This window comes from Triticum aestivum, chromosome 5D (genome assembly GCF_018294505.1).
Source record: "Triticum aestivum cultivar Chinese Spring chromosome 5D, IWGSC CS RefSeq v2.1, whole genome shotgun sequence".
In the NCBI taxonomy this organism is placed as follows: Eukaryota; Viridiplantae; Streptophyta; class Magnoliopsida; order Poales; family Poaceae; genus Triticum; species Triticum aestivum.
In genome coordinates, this window is record NC_057808.1 from 414,535,564 (window position 1) to 414,558,765 (window position 23,202).

A 23,202-nucleotide genomic window follows, 5' to 3' on the forward strand; every position below is an offset into this window, starting at 1 on the left:
TCTAAATACTACAATTGCCAGGATAGTTAATGGCTAACATAGGAATTTTGTTCTCTAAAAAACGTGGCAACTTTTTGAATTTGTAATGAGAACATGTCAAATTTAGGGATTTGTATTATTTTGAAAAAAAAGATGTAAAACTTTTGAATTTCGTCTTTTAAATATGGAAAATTTAGGAATTTGCACATGGGTTCATTGCAATTTTTTTACTAGTCATATGAAAAAGTTTAGGGAATTTGTTCATAGCATGACAAATTTGTATCTGGTTACATGGCAGATTCATAAACATTTTGTTTCCCAAAGTGTGTAATTTTTTTTGTTAGATCGCTACCATGTGGGAATGTTTGATACAGTACAAAACACCCATGTTATTTGCTGTAGGGTTCATTTCACCATAGGAGGGCTCACTGGAATAGTTCTAACAAACTCTGGGCTAGACGTTGCTCCACATGATACTTATTATGTGGTTGCACATTTCCATTATGTACTTTCTATGTGAGCCGCTTTTGCTTTATTTGCTGGATTTTACTATTGGGTGGCTAAAATCTTTGGTTGGACATATCCTGAAACTTTAGGCCAAAATAAAATCTTCGTAATGTCCACATGGCAAATCTATGAATTTTTTTAACTTGCCACATGAAAAATTTATATATTCTTGGACAAGGAAAACTTCCAAATATTTGTTGTACAAAAGATGGCAAATAAAATACAGGGCGGCAAAAATGTAAAGGTTACATGGCAAGTTTTTGGTTTTTTATTAACAAAAAAATAATGGGTAATTCTTGAAACATTTGTAATCTTTAAATGGCGAATTGTGAACATTTTTAACTGATCACATGGAAAATATACAAAAATGTGGTGTCTAAATCACTGCAGTTTTTTCAGAAAATTTATAGTAGCCAAGCCAACAAAAAACTGGAAATGCCATGACAACATAACTTAAGTTGCCATGGCAATGATTATTTAGTCAACATGGCAACATGTTTCTGGTTAGCATGGATACCAATATAAACTAAATGATACCCCGCACATTGGTGCGGGAACCGGTTGCAATATATTTCAATGAAATTTGATTGTGTTGAATATAAACATTTAGATTAATAACACGTGAATAAAAATTAAAAATACATGTGAATTATTATATTTGATTATGTATATGAGTAAAATGTTTATTAAATATAAATAGATTAATAGAATGAAAAATATTTTGCCATGCATGGTTGCATGTGGTGGTGGCAGGGACGTCGCCAGGATTTTGAGGCCCCGGTGCAAATGCAAATGATGCCCTAAATTCTAAAACATTCTTATAACTGAAGTATACACTCATTTAAGTTATATTAACATTAAATTTGTGGTATTTCATACAATATTAAGAAATGTATTTCATACAATATTAAGAAATGTATCTAATACACCAACTATCTCCCCTTAAGAATTCATCCGTAGAGCAGTAAACATATGAATTTATTAATTAATTTAAGAATTGATGCATATGCACAATATACTTAATAGCCATTAGATTCTTAAGGAGAAAAATAGCCTAAATTAAATCTGCTTTGCCTTGGACGCACCTGACGAACATGAACTGGCCGGTGGAGCGTAAATTAAATCTCCAAATCCATCTGGCCTAAGCCCAGACACACTACCGTAGCTGCCTTGTTCTTTCATTGGCGGCGTTGGCCCTTGCAGACATTGGGTTCTCCTCGAATTCATGGGGCAAATTCTCTCGCCTGACCATGTCCTCCTGCTCCTCCTCACGGTCAGGACGATGCTAAGCAGATTCAATTGAGGGGGGCAGAGGGCTGACCGTGAGGGAGTTGGAAAAATACTTGGGGCTGCGATCGATCGGTCGGAGCTCAGGCGATCAACCTAGGCCGGAATGCCGAAAATTGTGCAAAAACAGCCTGATAAGAAATATAACGTATGCCCAAAACTGGGGCCCTGAGATCTGGGGGCCCTGTGCGGTCGCACCGCTCGCACAGACTCTCGGATATTGAGGTGGGCCTTTTCCCATCCATAACTATATAACGATGTGGCAATGCTTGTATATTGAGATAAATAAGTTTGTGAGGATCACTCTCTTAGGTATATATGTAGGATATAGGATATGCCATGACAACACAGCTTGATTATCGAACAATGACTAAAAGGAAACTTTAAGTTGCATTGGTGGGCCCCTGTGACCCATGCTATATAAACAGAGGTGGGGGCCGGGGCACGATACACGAAGTTAATCGCTGCCACATGTTGAAATATATTGCCCGCCTCCCTCCATCAGTTCGTACTTTTGGATGAGTTGGCTGGAGCATGAATTTAATATGGTATCAGAGCCAAGAGGTCTTGAGTTCAAGACCTTGCCAACGCAGTATTAAATAAAACAATTTTGCGGCCTACATCGATCCCACGTCTAAGGACTAAAATAGCCTAGACGTGAGGGGGAGTGTTGAAATATATTGCCCACCTCCCTCCATCAGTTTGGACTTTTGGATGAGTTGGCTGGAGCATGAATTCAATACCCGACCGACAATCCCTACCGATCTAGGGTTAGTGCGGTGCTCACGGGAAGCTCCACCACCGCCGCCATCCACTCTCTTCCATCACCGCCGTTGCCATCCACCATGGCCACCTCGGCGGGATCATCGACACAGAGTGAAGGTAGGACTACCGGATTGATCTGACCTACCCGATCCACGAGGTCTATCAATGGTATCAGCCAGATTGGGTTTAGTCTTTTCGGTAAGAAATCAAAGCAAAAGTTTATCCCTCTCCCCAAAGAACCCTAAAAAGACAGGGCAAAGTGAATCACCGAAGAAGGGCCTCGGGCCTCGCCGGCAAAGAGCGCCGCCGCAAGGCCGTGCCTGTTCCTCTCGATCCCCACACGCATCGGCAAGCCGAGGTGCAGGGACGAAGAACCACCCCTTTTGGGGGGGGGGCAAAGGGCACCACCACCGAGCCGCTTGACGGCGGCGCGCTCTCCTTCAGGAGCTCGTGCGCGCCGGCAAGAGGGACGGGGGGCGCCGCCGCACAGGAGATGGCGCCATCGGGCGATGCAGGGATGCAGAGGACGGCGTTCCTCTCGCTCCCTCTCTATGTAACCGGAGCAAAGGTGAAAGAGAGAAGGGGAAGGGAGAAAGAAGACACGCGCGGTGCGGCAGCCTCGGCGCTGACGTCGGCGGTCGGGCAGTCGTCGTCTCTGGTGACGGCAGAGAAAGAGATCGAGAGAGTGAAGAGGCAGACAGATCGAGCGAGTGGCTAGGGTTTCGGTCGGGGGGGCGGCTCTCCCAGTTTTGATCTACCGAAAACAATGCTCTATCGTAGGATCAGATTGAATGACCGAGATGAAACCCCTAGATCCACAAACGGGCCAGTAGGCCAAAAGTGCCTTGGGCCTTTTGGTCCAGCGGACCAGGCAGCAGCCGCATTGCCGAGGTGGGCCGTTGGCCGAGCAGCTCGAACGGCCGAGCGGAGCTCGCCCGACAAGCCGTGGGCCGCGAGCGGGTGCGTGCTGCGGGTTTTTTTGGCTGGCTGGCGAGATTTTCCTTTTCGTTTTAATAGTTTTTGTCAAGTTTTTTGGGCAAAATTTTATATAGTTTTTCTATTCAAATTTAATCCAACAAAAATTTGTTTAGAAAATAGAAAAGCAAACAAAAAGAGTTTCTTAAAATGAAAAATAGAAAATTTTCAAAAAAGAAATGTTCATGAATTTTACAAAGAAAATACTAAAGTTCATGAATTTTTATTTGGTCAAAGAAAATTTTCTGTAAAGAGTAAAAAGTTCATGATTTTTTATTCATGTTTTTCCGTTGCGTAAATAATTAATAGTGCTCTTTTACAAAGAAAATAAAAGTTTAGATAGAATTAAGTTTTTAAGAGCATGTTAAAGTGATTATTAAAATGAATATGATTATGTTATTTTTTATGACCAACATTGTTAATAACATGATCATGTTTTATTATTGAAATTTAAATGTGCATTTATTTCTAATATTTTGCCCAACGGTAATATAGATTTAATTGCATAAACAATTGTATGTTTAATTTGACCAACGTTAGATTAATGCATATGATTTTTATAATGATCTCACTTAAATTGTGATTTCAGGAGGCTTCCACTTGATGAGTTGCCTAAAAGATGTTCCGACACTCAGAGGTGACAACTACACTAAGTGGAGGAAGAAAGTGGAACTGACATTTGTCTATGCTGAGATGGACTGGGTTGTGGACACACCACAGCCGGTCAGACCTACATAGTTAGTCAGAGAGGCCACTGATGATGATGTTGCGTGGGATAAAAAGAGGGGCGATCATGCTCCTGTGGAGATGTTATATTCCATCGAAAACCAAAAGTGGGTCAATGCAAACAAAAAGTGCATGGCATTTATAAAGAATACAATTGAGAACACCGTCGTGGGCTCAATTGCAGAGTGCACTTCCGTAGGGGAGTTGCTTACAAAGATAAAGAACCAGTTCACTGGTTCTTCAAAGTCATATGCCAGCCAGTTGATAAAGTAACTGGTGATAGAGAACTACACTGGCGGTGGTCATGGAATAAGAGAGCACATCCTCAGGATGAGCAACATGGCAGCAAAGCTCAAGCCCATGGATGCGGATCTGGAGATCAAACCAGCGCTCCTGGTCCACCTGGTCATGGCTTCATTGCCAAAGGAGTTTGAAACCTTTGTTGTAAACTACAATATGTCACCTGGAACATGGGACATTGAAAAGACAATAGCAATGTGTGTCCAAGAAGAGGACAGACTCAAAGGCTCACATGGTGGTTCACTCAACTATGTGAAGGATCATAAGAAAAAGAATTACAATGAAAATAGCAAAAGTTCCCCTTCAAAGCCACATGGTAAAGCTCCCTACCAGCATCAGCATCAGCAGAAGTCTTTTCCAGTAGACAAGGATACATGTCTCCACTGTAAGAAGACCGGGCATTACAAGAAAGACTGCCTTGATTGGCTAAAGTCAATCATGGCAAAAAGAGGTAACAATATAGTTTCCTTTGTAAATGAATCCTTGTATACACAGTTTTCGAAATCTACTTGGTGGATCGACTCAGGAGCAACTGTTCATGTTGCAAATTCTTTACAGGGATTCCATTTGACGCGGACTACGCAAAGAAGCGAAAGACGCATTGAAGTGGCAAACGGAGTTGAAGCAGAAGTTGCAGCTGTCGGTGACATCTCCTTGGAGCTAGATGGTGGATTCAAGCTTCTGCTTAGAGATGTTTTATATGTTCCATCATGTCATAGAAACTTGATTAGTGTTTCATGTTTGGACAAAGATAATTATGAATATTATTTTGGACATGGCAAGTGTGCCATATGGTTTAATAATGCTTATGTGGGTGATACTTTACTACACGATGAGCTTTATTTATTATCACTACGTGAAAAAGTGCACTCTGTGTGTAATGTGAATGAGCATGTCGCATCGAATAAAGAGCAAAAGAAAAGAAAGAGAACACATGACTCATCGAAATTATGGCACTGTCGCTTGGGCCATATTTCCAAGGGGAGAATAGAAAGATTAGTCAAAAGTGAAATTCTTCCTCCGTTAGAATTCTTAGACTTAGAACAATGCTTATATTGCATTAAAGGAAAGTATATAAAACAAATCAAAAAAGGTGCAATCCATAGCACAGGCACACTAGAAATCATTCACACTGACGTTTGTGGACCATTTCCGGTGAAAAGTGTGGATGGATATGACTCGTTCATAACATTCACAGATGACTACTCTCGCTATGGATATATTTATCCAATCAAAGAAAGATCTGAAGCGTTGGATAAATTTAAGATATTCAAAGCTGAAGTTGAAAATCAGCGTGATAAATGAATAAAGATAGTAAGATCCGACCGTGGGGGAGACTACTACGGTCGGCACACTCCATATGGCCAAGTCCCTGGACCTTTTGCAAAGTTCTTGTAGGAGACTAGCATAGTAGCCCAATATTCAATGCCGGGCGAGCCTCAGCAAAATGGAGTAGCTGAAAGGCGCAACCGTACACTTGTGGATATGGTGCGCAGCATGATGAGTTACTCCACCTTGCCATTGGGATTATGGATGGAGGCGCTTAAAACCGCCATTCACATTCTCAATAGAGTACCAAGCAAGTTGGTGCCCAAAACACCGTACGAGCTATGGACGGGAAGAGTGCCCTCCCTACAACACTTCAGGGTGTGGGGGTGCCCTGCTGAGGCCAAAATGTTTAATCCAAACATTGTAAAGTTAGATCCCAAAACAATGAGTTGCCACTTCATTGGCTATCCAGATAGATCAAAGGGTTTTCATTTCTACTGTCCAGACAGAAATACAAAGTTTGTAGAAACAAGACATGCAGTCTTATTAGAGGACGAAATGATGAGGGGGAGCATGGTAGCTCGGAAAATTGATCTTGAGGAGAAGAGGGTGCATGCACCTAATCCGGATATCCGATGTTTCAGGAGCCCTTTTTCTCACTACCAGTTGCAACTCCACCCATGACAACTATGGGAGTAGACCCGGAACCTGTCCGTCAGGAGCCCACTGAATCCGTTGTTGAGCATGAAAGGGAGGTGCCGCAGCAAATATAACAAGAAGTGCCAGAAGTTGAGGCACAGAATGTGCCAGAAACTGAAGCCCTTAGAAGGTCTACAAGACACAAAAAAAGTCTGCTATTTCTACTGATTATAAAGTTTATAACATGGAAATAGTTCATACTGAAAAAGATCCCACCTCATATGAAGAAGCCATGAGAAGCCCTCATTCATCGAAGTGGATGAAGGCAATGGAAGACGAGATGAAATCGATGAGTTCCAAAGATGTTTGGGACTTAGAGGAAATTCCGAAAGGAGCCAAAACAGTAGGCTGCAAATGGGTCTACAAAACAAAGTATGACCCTAACAGGAATGTAGAAAAGTGTAAAGCGCGACTTGTGGCAAAAGGATTTACACAAAGAGAAGGGATAGACTACAATGAGACTTTTTCCCCCGTCTCATGTAAGGATTCCTTCAGAATCATAATGGCGTTAGTAGTGCATTTTGATTTAGAGTTACATCAAATGGATGTAAAGACGTCATTTCTGAATGATGATTTAAAAGAAAAGGTCTACATGGAACAACCCAAGGGTTTTATCATGGAAGGCAAGGAAAATATGGGATGTCGCCTAAAGAAATCCATTTATGGATTAAGGCAAGCCTCTAGACAGTGGTATCTAAAGTTTACTCAAACGATTAAAAGTTTTAGATTCAAAGAAAATATTGAGGATAACTGCATTTATGCAAGGTTTAAAAATGGGAAATATATTTCCTAATCTTGTATGTGGATGATATCTTGCTTGCTAGCAGTGATGTTATGAAGGAAATATGCCCTAGAGGCAATAATAAAGATGTTATTTATATTTCCTTATATCATGATAAATGTTTATTATTCATGCTAGAATTGTATTAACCGAAAACTTTGTACATGTGTGAATACATAGACAAACAGAGTGTCACTAGTATGCCTCTACTTGACTAGCTCGTTGAATCAAAGATGGTTAAGTTTTCTAGCCATAGACATGAGTTGTCATTTGATTAACGGGATCACATCATTAGAGAATGATGTGATTGACTTGACCCATTCCGTTAGCTTAGCACTTGATCGTTTAGTATGTTGCTATTGCTTTCTTCATGACTTATACATGTTCCTATGACTATGAGATTATGCAACTCCCGAATACCGGAGGAACACTTTGTGTGCTACCAAACGTCACAACGTAACTGGGTGATTATAAAGGTGCTCTACAGGTGTCTCCGATGGTGTTTGTTGAGTTGGCATAGATCGAGATTAGGATTTGTCACTCCGATTGTCGGAGAGGTATCTCTGGGCCCTCTCGGTAATGCACATCACTATAAGCCTTGCAAGCAATGTAACTAATGAGTTAGTTGCGGGATGATGCATTACGGAACGAGTAAAGAGACTTGCCAGTAACGAGATTAAACTAGGTATTGAGATACCGACGATCGAATCTCGGACAAGTAACATACCGATGACAAAGGGAACAATGTATGTTGTTATGCGGTTTGACCGATAAAGATCTTCGTAGAATATGTAGGAACCAATATGAGCATCCAGGTTCCGCTATTGGTTATTGACCAGAGATGAGTCTCGGTCATGTCTACATAGTTCTCGAACCCATAGGGTCCGCACGCTTAACGTTCGGTGACGATCGGTATTATGAGTTTATGTGTTTTGATGTACCGAAGGTAGTTTGGAGTCCTGGATGTGATCACGAACATGACGAGGAGTCTCGAAATGGTAAAGATTGATATATTGGACGGCTATATCCGGACACCGGAAGTGTTCCGGGTGGTTTCAGGTAAAACCGGAGTGCCGGAGGGGTTACCGGAACCCCCCGGGGGAATTAATGGGCCACCATGGGCCTTAGTGGAGAGAGAGGAGGGAGGCCAAGGCAGGCCGCGTGCCCCCCTTGGAGTCCGAATAGGACAAGGGAAGGGGGGCAGAGCCCCCCTTTCCTTCTCCCTCTCTCCCTCTCCTTCCTTCCCCCCTCTTTCCCCCTTGTTGGAAACCTACTAGGAATAGGATTCCTAGTAGGAATCCTACTTGGGGGCGTGCCCCAAGGGCCGGCCGGCCTCCCCCCTTGCTCCTTTATATACGGGGGCAGGGGGCACCCTAGAACACACAAGTTGATCATTGATCTCTTAGCCGTGTGCGGTGCCGCCCTCCACCATAATCCACCTCGGTCATATCGTTGCAGTGCTTAGGCGAAGCCCTGCGCCGGTAGCTTCACCATCACCGTCATCACCCTGTCGTGCTGACGAAGCTCTCCCTTGACACTCTGCTGGATCGTGAGTTCGTGGGACGTCACCAAGCCGAACGTGTGCAGATCGCGGAGGTGTCGTACGTTCGGTATTAGGATCGGTTGATCGTGAGGACGTACGACTACATCAACCGCGTTGTCATAACGCTTCCGCTTACGGTCTACGAGGGTATGTGGACAACACTCTCCCCTCTCTTTGCTATGCATCACCATGATCTTGCGTGTGCGTAGGAATTTTTTTGAAATTACTACGTTCCCCAAACAGTGGTATCAGAGCCAGGTTTATGCGTAGATGTTATATGCACGAGTAGAACACAAGTGAGTTGTGGGCGATAATAGTCATACTGCTTACCAGCATGTCATACTTTGATTCGGCGGTATTGTTGGATGAAGCGGCCCGGACCAACATTACGCGTACGCTTACGCGAGACTGGTTCTACCGACGTGCTTCGCACATAGGTGGCTGGCGGGTGTCAGTTTCTCCAACTTTAGTTGAATCGAGTGTGGCTACGCCCGGTCCTTGTTGAAGGTTAAAACAACACATACTTGACGAAAAATCGTTATGGTTTTGATGCGTAGGTAAGAACGGTTCTTGCTCAGCCCATAGCAGCCACGTAAAACTTGCAACAACAAAGTAGAGGACGTCTAACTTGTTTTTGCAGGGCATGTTGTGATGTGATATGGTCAAGACATGATGCTAAATTTTATTGTATGAAATGATCATGTTTTGTAACACAGTTATCGGCAACTGGCAGGAGCCATATGGTTGTCGCTTTATTGTATGAAATGCAATCGCCATGTAATTGTGTTACTTTATCACTAAGCGATAGCGATAGTCGTAGAAGCAATAGTTGGCGAGACGACAACGATGCTACGATGGAGATCAAGGTGCCGCGCCGGTGACGGCGGTGATCATGACGGTGCTTTGGAGATGGAGATCAAAGGCACAAGATGATGATGGCCATATCATATCACTTATATTTATTGCATGTGATGTTTATCCTTTATGCATCTTATTTTGCTTAGTTCGACGGTAGCAATATAAGATGATCTCTCATTAAATTTCAAGGTATAAGTGTTCTCCCTGAGTATGCACCGTTGCTACAGTTCTTCGTGCTGAGACACCACATGATGATCGGGTGTGATAAGCTCTACGTTCACATACAACGGGTGCAAGCCAGTTTTGCACACGCATAATACTCGGGCTAAACTTGACGAGCCTAGCATATGCAGATATGGCCTCGGAACACTGGAGACCGAAAGTTCAAGCGTGAATCATATAGTAGATATGATCAACATAGTGATGTTCACCATTGAAAACTACTCCTTCTCACGTGATGATCGGACATGGTTTAGTTGATTTGGATCACGTGATCATGTAGATGACTAGAGGGATGTCTATCTGAGTGGGAGTTCTTAAGTAATATGATTAATTGAACTTTAATTTATCATGAACTTAGTCCTGATAGTATTTGCATATCTATGTTGTAGATCAATAGCTCGCGTTTAGCTCCCCTGTTTTATTTTTGATATGTTCCTAGAGAAAACTAAGTTGAAAGATGTTAGTAGCAAGGATGCGGATTGGATCTGTGATCTGAGGATTATCCTCATTGCTGCATAGAAGAATTATGTCCTTGATGCACCGCTAGGTGACAGACCGATTGCAGGAGCAGATGCAGACGTTATGAACGTTTGGCAAGCTCGATATGATGACTACTTGACAGTTTAGTGCACCATGCTTTACGGCTTAGAACCGGGACTTCAAAAATGTTTTGAACGCCACGGAGCATATAAGATGTTCCAAGAGTTGAAATTGGTATTTCATACTCATGCCCGTGACAGTACTTTGCCTACAAGATGGAGGAGAATAGCTCAACCAGTGAGCATGTGCTCAGATTGTCTGGGTACTACAATCACTTGAATTGAGTGGGAGTTAATCTTCCAGATAAGATAGTGATTGACAGAATTCTCTAGTCACTATCACCAAGTTACTAGAACTTCATGATGAACTATAATATGCAAGGGATGACGAAAGTAATTCCCGAGCTCTTCGCGATGCTGCAATCGACGAAGGTAGAAATCAAGAAAGAGCATCAAGTGTTGATGGTTAACAAGACCACTAGTTTCAAGAAAAGGGCAAAGGGATAGAAGGGGAACTTCAAGAAGAACGGCAAGCAAGTTGCTGCTCAAGTGAAGAAGCCCAAGTCTGGACCTAAGCCTGAGACTGAGTGCTTCTACTGCAAAGGAAATGGTCACTGGAAGTGGAACTGCCCTAGATACTTGGCGGATAAGAAGGATGGCAAAGTGAACAAAGGTATATTTGATATACATGATATTGATGTGTACTTTACTAGTGTTTATAGCAACCCCTCAGTATTTGATACTAGTTCAGTTGCTAAGATTAGTAACTCGAAACGGGAATTGTAGAATGACCAAAGACTAGTTAAGGGTGAAGTGACGATGTGTGTTGGAAGTGATTCCAAGGTTGATAAGATCACCGTCGCACACTCCCTATACCTTCGGGATTGGTGTTGGCCCTAAATAAATGTTATTTGGTGTTTGCGTTGAGCATGAATATGATTTGATCATGTTTATTGCGATACGGTTATTCATTTAAGTCAGAGAATAATTGTTGTTCTGTTTACATGAATAAAACCTTCTATAGTCATACATCCAATGTAAATGGTTTACTGAATCTCAATCGTAATAATACACATATTCATAATATTGAAGCCAAAAGATGCAAAGTTAATAATGATAGTGCAACTTATTTGTGGCACTGCCATTTAGGTCATATTGGTGTAAAGCGCATGAAGAAACTCCATGCCGATGGACTTTTGGAATCACTTGATTATGAATCATTTGATGCTTGCGAACCATGCCTCATGGGCAAGATGACTAAGACTCCGTTCTCCGGAACAATGGAGCGAGCAACTGACTTATTGGAAATAATACATACTGATGTATGCGGTCTAATGAATATTGAGGCTCATGGCGGGTATCATTGTTTTCTGACCTTCACAGATGATTTGAGCAGATATGTGTATATCTACTTGATGAAACATAAGTCTGAAACACTTGAAAAGTTCAAAGATTTTCAGAGTGAAGTAGAGAATCATCGTACCAAGAAAATAAAGTTTCTATGATCTGATCGTAGAGGCAAATATTTGAGTTACGAGTTTGGCCTTCAATTAAAACAATGTGGAATAGTTTCACAAACTCATGCCACCTGGAACACCATAGCATAATGGTGTGTCCGAACGTCATAACCGTACTTTATTGGATATAGTGAAATCTATGATGTCTCTTACTGATTTACCACTATCGTTTTGGGGTTATGCATTAGAGACAACTGCATTCACGTTAAATAGGGCACCATCTAAATCCGTTGAGACGACACCTTATGAACTGTGGTTTGGCAAGAAACCCAAGTTGTCGTTTCTTAAAGTTTAAGGCTGCGATGCTTATGTGAAAAAGCTTCAACCTGATAAGCTCGAACCCAAATCGGAGAAATGTGTCTTCATAGGATACCCAAAAGAGACTGTTGGGTACACCTTCTATCACAGATCTGAAGGCAAGATCTTTGTTGCTAAGAATGGATCCTTTCTGGAGAAGGAGTTTCTCTCGAAAGAAGTGAGTTGGAGGAAAGTAGAACTTGATTAGGTAATTGTACCTTCTCCCGAATTGGAAAGTAGTTCATCACAGAAATCAGTTCCAGTGATGCCTACACCAATTAGTGAGGAAGTTAATGATGATGATCATGAAACTTCAGATCAATTTACTACCGAACCTCGTAGGTCAACCAGAGTACGTTCCGCACCAGAGTGGTACGGTAATCCGGTTCTGGAAGTCATGTTACTAGACCATGACGAACCTACGAACTATGAGGAAGCGATGATGAGCCCAGATTCCGCAAAATGGCTTGAGGCCATGAAATCTGAGATGGGATCCATGTATGAGAACAAAGTGTGGACTTTGGTTGACTTGCCCGATGATCGGCAAGCCATAGAAAATAAATGGATCTTCAAGAGGAAGACGGACGCTGATAGTAGTGTTACTATCTACAAAGCTAGACTTGTCGAAAAAAGGTTTTTGACAAAGTTCAAGGTGTTGACTACGATGAGATTTTCTCACTCGTAGCGATGCTTAAGTCTGTCCGAATCATGTTAGCAAATTGCCACATTTTATGAAATCTGGCAAATGGATGTCAAAACTACATTCCTTAATGGATTTCTTAAAGAAGAGTTGTATATGATGCAACCAGAAGGTTTTGTCGATCCTAAAGGTGCTAACAAAATGTGCAAGCTCTAGCGATCCATCCATGGACTGGTGCAAAGCATCTCAGAGTTGGAATATACGCTTTGATGAGTTGATCAAAGCATATAGTTTTATACAGACTTGCGATGAAGCCTGTATTTACAAGAAAGTGAGTGGGAGCACTACAACCTTTCTGATAAGTATATGTGAATGACATATTGTTGATCGAAAATGATGTAGAATTTTCTGGAAAGCATAAAAGGAGTGTTTAAAGGATTTTTTCAAAGAAAGACCTCGATGAAGCTGCTTACATATTGAACATCAAGATCTATAGAGATAGATCAAGACGCTTGATAAGTTTTTTCAATGAGTACATACCTTGACAAAATTTTGAAGTTGTTCAAAATGGAACAGTCAAAGAAGGAGTTCTTGCCTGTATTGCAAGGTGTGAAATTGAGTAAGACTCAAAGCCCGACCACGACAAAAGATAGAAAGAGAATGGAAGTCATTCCCTATGCCTCAGCCATAGGTTCTATAAAGTATGTCATGCTATGTACCAGATCTATTGTAGACCCTACACTGAGTTTGGCAAGGGAGTACAATAGTGATCTAGGAGTAGATCACTGGACATCGGTCAAAATTATCCTTAGTGGAATAAGGATATGTTTCTCGATTATGGAGGTGACAAAAGGTTCGTCATAAAGGGTTACGTCAATGCAAGTTTTGACATTGATCCAGATGACTCTAAGTCTCAATCTGGATATATATTGAAAGTGGGAGCAATTAGCTAGAGTAGCTCCGTGCAGAGCATTGTTGACATAGAAATTTGCAAAATACATACGGATCTCAATATGGCAGACCCGTTGACTAAACTTCTCTCACAAGCAAAACATGATCACACCTTAGTACTCTTTGGGTGTTAATCACATGGCGATGTGAACTAAGATTACTGACTCCAGTAAACCCTGAGTGTTGATCACATGGCGATGTGAACTATGGGTGTTAATCACATGGTAATGTGAACTATTGGTGTTAATCACATGGTGATGTGATCTAGATTATTGACTCTAGTGCAAGTGGGAGACTGAAGGAAATATGCCCTAGAGGCAATAATAAAGTTGTTATTTATATTTCCTTATATCATGATAAATGTTTATTATTCATGCTAGAATTGTATTAACCGGAAACTTAATACATGTGTGCATACATAGACAAACAGAGTGTCACTAGTATGCCTCTACTTGACTAGCTCGTTGAATCAAAGATGGTTTAAGTTTCCTAGCCATAGACATGAGTTGTCATTTGATTAACGGGATCACATCATTAGAGAATGATGTGATTGACTTGACCCATTCCGTTAGCTTAGCACTTGACCGTTTAGTATGTTGTTATTGCTTTCTTCATGACTTATACATGTTCCTATGACTATGAGATTATGCAACTCCCGAATACCGGAGGAACACTTTGTGTGCTACCAAACGTCACAACGTAACTGGGTGATTATAAAGGTGCTCTACAGGTGTCTCCGATGATGTTTGTTGAGTTGGCATAGATCGATATTAGGATTTGTCACTCCGATTGTCGGAGAGGTATCTCTGGGCCCTCTCGGTAATGCACATTACTATAAGCCTTGCAAGCAATGTAACTAATGAGTTAGTTGCGGGATGATGCATTACGGAACGAGTAAAGAGACTTGCCGGTAACGAGATTGAACTAGGTATTGAGATACCGACGATTGAATCTCGGGCAAGTAACATACCGATGACAAAGGGAACAGCGTATGTTGTTATGCGGTTTGACCGATAAAGATCTTCGTAGAATATGTAGGAACCAATATGAGCATCCAGGTTCCACTATTGGTTATTGACCGGAGATGATTCTCGGTCATGTCTACATAGTTCTCGAACCCGTAGGGTCCGCACACTTAACATTCGGAGACGATCGGTATTATGAGTTTATGTGTTTTGATGTACCGAAGGTAGTTCAGAGTCCCGGAGGTGATCACGGAGATGACGAGGAGTCTTGAAATGGTCGAGACATAAAGATTGATATATTGGACGGCTATATCCGGACACCGGAAGTGTTCCGGGTGGTTTCGGGTAAACCGGAGGGGTTGAGGGGTTACCGGAACCCCCGGGGGGAATTAATGGGCCACCATGGGCCTTAGTGGAGAGAGAGGAGGGAGGCCATGGCAGGCCGCATGCCCCCTAGAGTCCGAATAGGACAAGGGAAGGGGGGGCGGCGCCCCCTTTCCTTCTCCCTTTCTCCCTCTCCTTCCTTCCCCCTCTTTCCTCCTTGTTGGAAACCTACTAGGAATAGGATTCCTAGTAGGAATCCTACTTGGGGGCGCGCCCCAAGGGTTGGCCGGCCTCCCCCCTTGCTCCTTTATATACGGGGGCAGGGGGGCACCCTAGAACACACAAGTTGATCATTGATCTCTTATCCGTGTGCGGTGCCCCCCTCCACCATAATCCACCTCGGTCATATCGTGGCAGTGCTTAGGCGAAGCCCTGCGTCGGTAGCTTCATCATCACCGTCATCACACCGTCGTGCTGACGAAGCTCTCCCTCGACACTCTGCTGGATCGTGAGTTCGTGGGACGTCACCGAGCCGAATGTGTGCAGATCGCGGAGGTGTCGTACGTTCGATACTAGGATCCGTCGACCGTGAAGACGTACGACTACATCAACCGCGTTGTCATAACGCTTCCGCTTACGGTCTACGAGGGTACATGGACAACACTCTCCCCTCTCATTGCTATGCATCACCATGATCTTGCGTGTGCGTAGGAATTTTTTTGAAATTACTGCGTTCCCCAACATGTTAGTCTACTACAAGAAACAAACAAGTTCTTATCCTCAAATTTTGATATAACAGATCTTGGTGAGGCGTCATATGTTTTGGGCATAGAGATTGACCGGGATAGGAACAATGGAGTCTTAGGACCATCGCAGAAAGCATATTTAGAAAAGGTTCTTCAAAAGTATAATATGCATGCGAGTAAAGCCACACCTGCTCCGATAGTCAAGGGCGATAGTTTTGGGAAATTCCAATGTCCCAAGAACCAGTACGAGATCGATCAAATGAAAGCAGTACCATATGCTTCGGCTGTTGGAAGCTTACAGTATGCACAAGTGTGCACTCGCCCTGACTTAGCTTTTATCACCAGGGTACTCGATAGATATCAAGAGAATCCAGGCATTGAGCACTGGAAGATGGTAAAGAAAGCATTGCGTTATGCTCAAGGTACGAAGGACTACACGCTCAGATACAGGATATGTGATTCCCTAGAGATAAAAGGGTATTCAGACGCTGATTTTGCGGGGGGTAGAGATGATAGAAAATCCATGTCAGGATACGTATTCACTCTCGCTGGGGGAGCTATTTCGTGGAAAGGCTCCAAACAGTCGATAGTTGCATCATCCACGATGTATGCAGAATTCATAGCATGCTTCGAGGCCACGGGGCAGGTGATATGGCTAAAGAAATTTATACCCGACTTGAAAGTGATAGATTGTCTTCACAAACCACTAAAGATGCACTGTGACAACCAGCCCGCAGTATTCTACGCTCACAACAACAAGTCGAGTAATGCTGCCAAAACAATAGAGATAAGGTATTATGTTGTGAAAGATAAAATCCAGGATGACACTATAAATCTCGAGCATATAAGGACAAAGGATATGCTTGCGGATCCGCTTACGAAAGGCTTACCACCCAATGTGTTCAAGGAACACTTAGCCGGCATGGGTTTAAGGGAAAGCCCGTGATTCCTGGATCATGAGAGGCCCAAAAGGAATAGAATTTGTTTCTGAACAAAATGTATGTTGTAGCTGTATGATTCTATCGGCAATTAAGCTGTGACGATGAAACATACTCTATGTATCAATATGTAAATAAACTAGAAAGTATAAGGTTAAAAGTAAAGTTGAGATCAAGGGGGAGAATGTTGGGTTGGTCTCTCTCCCGTTCGAGCCCAACGGGTCGAACGGGCCATCGCACCCTGATCGGGGGCGCCCAACCAAACCATGGTTGGTGGGCCCCTGTGACCCGCGCTATATAAACAGAGGTGGGGGTCGGGGCACGATACACGAAGTTAAGCGCTGCCACAAACCCCACCGACAATCCCTACCGATCTAGGGTTAGTGCGGTGCTCACGGGAAGCTCCACCACCGCCACCATCCACTCTCTGCCATCACCGCCGTCGCCATCCACCGTGGCCACCTCGGCGGGATCATCGACATAGAGTTAAGGTAGGACTACCGGATCGATCTGACCTACCCGATCCACGAGGTCTATCAGTTCCCACTTCTACAAAAAACCACACAGTCTATATATATTCCTAATTACTTAACAGTGCAGCTGCGCGATTTGGTTGTTACAAGCACACGCGCTATCCGACAAGTCACACACGTCACATGCCTCCCGTTCGTTCATCCCGTCCATCCTTATCCCTTTCCTCGTCTCAGCAGTCAGCACGGAGGTGGAGAAGAAGCACGGGAGCAGGCCGGCGCGATGCCTGGGAGGTCGATGTGGAGGCGGCGGATCGGAGGAGCCCGGCGAGAAGGTCCGCCAGGGAACGGGAGCAGCAGCGCCTCCCAGTTTCTCTAAACGGAGATGGAGCGGTGAGGCCGCCGACGTCGTCGAGCCCGAGCCGTCGAGGTACCTGCTCCTCTCGCGCCGGGAGCCAGCACGTGGAGGGGATCATCAGGAGCACCAGCGCCGGCGCGAGAGGCAGGACAGGCAAGTGTCGGTCCGTCCTGCGCACGCACCTGCTGCGGCTGGTCAGCCGGCCGTCCTCCGGCAGCAGCGACCACCGCAGCTGCCGTGACTTCAAGCCCCACCCGCCCAGGCTGGGCCGCCTCGCCGTGACCGCGTGACGCCGGTCGGCCGGCCGGCCGGCCGTAGCACACCTTCTCTACTTCGCAGCTCACTAGTCAGTAGTCACTAACGGCGAACGGTGCACCTCTACTTCGCGCACCCTGGTATTAGCTCCGAGCCTACAGGATCGAGTACTACTTTGGAATCAATACTTTGTTAGTACTACAGTAGTACTGTGATGAACTGGTCATGGTGTTGATAATTACTACTCCTTGTATGAATATGTACACATGTTCCTCGTAGTTTCTAGAGGAATGAAACGGAGTGCTAGTAGTTTGTGTGTTATCTTCTTTTTTTATTGAAGTTTGTGTGTTATCTAACTTGATGTACTTACTTTTGTGCTGATCTGGGGATTTACTGATGGACAAGAATGGTGCAAAATTGGTTGAAATCAGCATCTCCAGTTTGAAATTGGTTGAATATTTATATGCAACTTTAGTGCATATCAATCACAAACTTGTTGTCCTTTTTTTACCTCCAATAGGCTCAGTTTAGTGCCCGTAGTCTTTTATATGTGGCTACTTTATTTTGATACCAAGTCAGACTTTGACTACACATGAGTTGCCTGATAATGCACTGTAGTTGCACAAAAATACCCAAGAGGTTCTGACTTTTTATTGTGCAACTCCAGTGCATATCAATCATAATGTTGTCGTCCTTTTTACCCCCATTAGGCTATGTTGGGTGAACTTACTCTTTTATATATGTGACCGTTTTATCTAGATACCAAGTCAGACTGGGGATTACACACGAGTAGTCTGATGAACGCACTGGAGTTGCATAAAAACACCCAAAAGTTGACCACAATCAATCATACAGTTGCCTAAAATCATATATCCAGTTGCCCACAATCAACAAATAGTTTGCCTAAAATCATGTATCTAGTTGCCCAATCCTCATGAACAGAAACATTTACCCTAGATCATTATTTGGTAAATATCTAAAGGTTTTAGATACCTGCAATTAAGTTTGTGTCATAGAGGTGGAGTCGTGATTTTCCTCTCCTTGGGTTGGATCCCCTTGGTGTGACCGTAGAGGGGAGCGGGTGGAACTGGTCAGGTTTCCTACCTGGAGATATGAGGCACATGACAATGTATGTGTGTGTGTGTGCGTGTGTGCACGCGCGTGTTTGTGTGTTTTCTCGTTTGCTACTGCCTAGTTGCCCAAGGAAAAACTATGGAGTTGTTCAGGCTTGGACTACAGCCGTGTTGCCTGGTGAACTTTGCAATGTATTGTAGGCAACTGAAATAGTAATTGCAAGCAACTAATATAAGCATCACTGGTAGGCAACTTTATAGTGTTGTAGGCAACTTAGAAAAGCAATGATAAGCAACTTCACAATATATGTAGGCAATTGATCAACAATGGTAGGCAACTAATTACGAATAGCAGGCAACTAGGCATCAATGATAGGAGATTCTATAGTATTTATAGATAACTGAGCAGCTACGATAGGCAAGTTGGGATAATGTTACCAAATTAACAGGTGCACATAGTGCAATGAAGTTGCTTGCATGTAGCACCAGCCTTCGTGTGATTTTTCTCATTTTTTACACAAACCAACCTAATAGGTAGTCCTACTAGGCAAAATAGATGGAGTTGCTTCCCTATAGTGCTACTTAGAGGTGAAACTAATCATTGATGGTCGTGGTAACTAATTTAGAAGGACTCCCGACTCATAGGTAATCATATGAGGCAATAAAAAGGAGTTGCTTTTCTATAGCACTAAAGTTGCCTATGTGGCACACAAAGTTGCTCGAAAAAAAAAGTTCGTCGAAACCCAGTCATATGGGATCTAGTTTTGAAGAACTCGTCGTGAGAAACCCAACGGTGAAAACGGATTTGAATTTTGACATTCTAATGAAAAGTTACAACTTTTTAAATTTTTTGATCCCCTAATAAATGCAGGTGGGATAGATAATGTGAGTGTGATCGTGCACGGGTGGGTGGGTTTCCTTTTTGGGTTGTCCTGATCGCGTGCGGGGTTGCTCCTTCCTTTTCTGAAAGAGCGCTCGCTCCTGCCATCGGGCGCACGTGCGCCAGCTAGTCACGTCCATTTATGTTAGCTCGTCCCAACTACAATTATACGCCCAGTGATCTGAATGCAGCTCAAACCAACAAGGGGAACGGAATATGCAGAGCGGAAGCTAAGTATACCTGATGAGTGCTCTGTACTTACCTTAGAAGAGTACTCCGTACACACGGTGGATTCCGAGAAGGGGAATGGAGATACACGCCCTGCCATGGTTGTGGCTGCTCCTCCACGGCCGCCACGCTGCTGCAAGTTGGAGGTGTAGGAGCTGTCGTCAGTTGGTAGCACCAGGGAGGTGGAGGGGGTCAGACGTGGGGGTGGGAAGCGCGCGGGCGCCGCGAGCAGCCGCCGCGCGTCGCTGCGAGCCCGGCACGGCTGTCGTCTGTTGGATCTAACCCGTCCACCTGCTTCTCCTCCTCCGGCACTGCGACGAAGGGGAGCGCCGCCAACGAGCATCAAGATTGGTGTACTTGATCTAACAGCCCTGGATGCGTTCGCTGGAAAAACTTTTCAAGGGATCGTCAGCCAGATAACATTTTTCAAAATTATAAAAGATAAAAAAGGCCTTAGAGTGATTTTGGTAAAAGAAAATCTTCAGACCTAAATAATCTGGTAACGGATTGTCCTTCAAGAAGATATACTCCCTCCGTTCCAAATTACTCGTCGTGGTTTTAATTCAAATTTGAACTAAAACCATGACGAGTAATTTGAAACGGAGGGAGTAGAAATTATTGTGCACGCGTACTACCCAGCAAGTAGCATTACACGTCTAAATATCTACTCCCTCCGTCCCATAATGTAAGACTTTTTTGACATTATACTAGTATCGAAAAACGTATTATATTACGGGACGGAGGGAGTAGCTGAAAGGGAAGCATCGTATCTTGCTCTCTTCGACCCAAGATTCAGAAAGTAGGTGTGGAGCCCGACTGCAGCAGTCGGCGCGTCAGAGTGTGCGGCAGCCTCTTCACCCCAATCCCGCCCGTTGAAAATGACTGCTCGCTCAGCTACAAAGATCTTGACAAGAAGATTCAGAACTCTCTACACCACATCTTGTAGACGGAACGTAAGGCATCAGAGTCAGACCACATCTTCTGGATTGCTCGCTGCAGTTCCAGTCACCTCGTCGATCTCGACATCGCTTTCTCTGTTGAAGTCATGGCACGTGAAGGTATATTTCCTTTTTCCGGAACCCTTCGCAAGTCGTCTCAACCAATCGAGTATCAGTGTTTTTCTTTTCTCTAAGGTGCAGAGTATCAGTTTTGATTTTCGCATTTTCGTGTTCCTCTTTACAGTATGAAACTGCATGTACGTTTCAGGAAGGGAAGAAAACAGTCGCATAAAATTGTTCCATAATTGAGTGCTGGATTGGAAACAGCTTCAAAGTGGAAACTTTGCAAAGGGGAAAAATATAATCTAGACTCAAAACAGAGCAGAATCGGATGGGGAATCATTTATCGACACTAGCTAGCTAGTAGCTCCAGAGCGCGACATCTGCTCCGCCGTCGCCGTTGTCCCAGTACGCGTCGATGATGGCCGCCGTCGACGGCGGGTCCATGAGCAGCGCCTCTGCGAGGCTCACGTAGTACGAGCCCAGGTCCATTTCCGGGAACAAGTCAAGCCTGAACATATCGATGTCCATTGTAGCCAGCACCTCGAACTCTCCATCGGCGGAAGCTTCCGACGCCTCCGACGAATCGGCACTGTCGGACTCAGACGACGATTGTGCATGAGCGCTAGATGGGGTCTCCTCGGCAACGGTCCTGGCTATCAGGCCATTGGCAGCCTCCCGTCGCTGGAAATCCGCGACGGCCTGGAGGGCCGCGCGCCGGACGTCGGCGAGGTCGGAGAGCGCGGACGGCACGGCGAGCAGCCACGCCGAGTCGGCGAAGTTGAGGCACCTGGCGGAGCGGCCGCCGAGTGCGAGCATGGCGGCGTCGTTCGCGCGGGCGGCGGCCTCGGCGGTCAGGTACGTCCCGAGCCAGAGCCGAGCGCCACGCTTGCCGGGGACGCGCACCTCGCAGACCCAGCGTCCCGCGTTGCCCGTGCGCCGCACGCCGCGGTACACCGGGTGCCGCGTCTCCCGGAACTTGGTGCGCCCCGCGGGGCGCTTGCCGGCGACGCCCGCCCCGATGCGTGCTCGGGCGAGGATGACACGGACGAGGACGGGGAGGAGCCGGAAAGATCCATGCCCATGTCCATGGCTAACGCCGGAGTGCTCGGTAACGAGCAGTCGAGCTTGGTGCTTGAGCTTAGTGAGGAGTGTGAGCTTAGCCGTGGGATGCTTGAGCTTGAGTGAGAGTGTTTGGTGATCGGTGTTACTAACATCTGTGGAGTGTGTGGGACGTATTTATAGGTATGTGTCATGTGGAGCTTCAAGCGTACTACAGTATATGAACGCGCTTTGGACAGCAGCTGGGTAGTACGTGGCCCTTATTCTAGTCGATTAAGCGCCTTTTTGTCCTGCGACCCATGTGAGATCGACGCGTGGCGAATTGCAGCGCGTTTTTTTTAAGGAGCCAATAGCAGCGTGTTAAGCAAAGACAGCTTGCAGCAATTTTTTCTAGAGCAAAGGCAGCTTCCTTTTTTTTGAGTGGAGGCAGCTTCCTTCTTTGGGTAGCGGCTCGAATGCACCGATACTTCAGGTATCGGATACCGTATCCGATACTGATACTCCTCCGATACGCCCCCGATACGTATCCAAGGAGTATCTTAATAAACGGTTTAAAACAATTCAGATACTTGAAGGATACTTTTTCAGTTTGTTTTGGATACGGCCCAGCCCATCTAAGAGACCACTCAGCCCAGCTTAGAGGCAGACAGCAACCCTAGTACCCCAATGCCCCCTTCCTTTCTCTCCCAGTTTTCTTTCCTCCCTCCCGAGCTCACACCAGGCGGCGGCTGGTGGCTGCGTACCTAGCAGCTACTCACCCAGGGCGGGCGGCAGCGGCGTCTAGCCAGCGACGAGCTGCTACTCCTCACCAACGCCTCTTCTCCTTTTTCCTGCCCAGCCAAGCTCATCCTCTCTTCTTTCTCCTCTGATCTGTGAAGATCTCATTTTTCTCATCTCCTCCAGATGGCTCCTCCTGCTGAACCTCCTACTGTACCTACAAATCTAAGGGCACCATTGTGGAGCCATGTTCAAATCATAGAGAAGTCACCTGGAGGGGGCAACACTAAATGGAAATGTGACTACTGTGGTCATGAAGCTTTGAGTAGCTAC

At 44.7% G+C, this 23,202-nt stretch overlaps 1 pseudogene; it reads right to left on the reverse strand.

Annotated features, from left to right (window-relative positions):
• Nucleotides 1–21,313: 21,313 nt before the first annotated feature.
• Nucleotides 21,314–22,291, reverse strand: LOC123125215 (dehydration-responsive element-binding protein 1H-like; annotated as a pseudogene).
• Nucleotides 22,292–23,202: the final 911 nt, after the last annotated feature.